This window comes from Penaeus monodon, chromosome 21, assembly GCF_015228065.2.
Source record: "Penaeus monodon isolate SGIC_2016 chromosome 21, NSTDA_Pmon_1, whole genome shotgun sequence".
NCBI lineage: Eukaryota > Metazoa > Arthropoda > Malacostraca > Decapoda > Penaeidae > Penaeus > Penaeus monodon.
Window position 1 is genome coordinate 41,033,146 of NC_051406.1, and position 355 is coordinate 41,033,500.

The window sequence follows — 355 nt, forward strand, 5'->3', positions numbered from 1 at the left end:
CCCCATGTCTCCTATCCCTGTGCCCCTTCTTTTTCTTTTGCAATCGTAAAAATTTTTTCTTACTATTCCAAGGCCTTCTTTCCCTCTTAGCTGCTGTTTTTGGGGGCTTTTCTCCATTTGGGTTCTTTTTTCTCTCTTCCCCTTTTCCTCTGATCAGTCCCCCCACATTCGTTGTCCCCTCCATGGTTTGGGAGTGGAGATTTTTTTTGGGTATTTCTTCATGGGCTCCATTTCCTTGTTTTTTGTGCTGTCCATGTCTGGTGTCCTTCAACTTCGACTTCGATTTTTTCTCAAAAATATTTTTGGCATCGTTTTTCCTTGAGGCATGTAAATTAGCATATATTTATGCACTCCC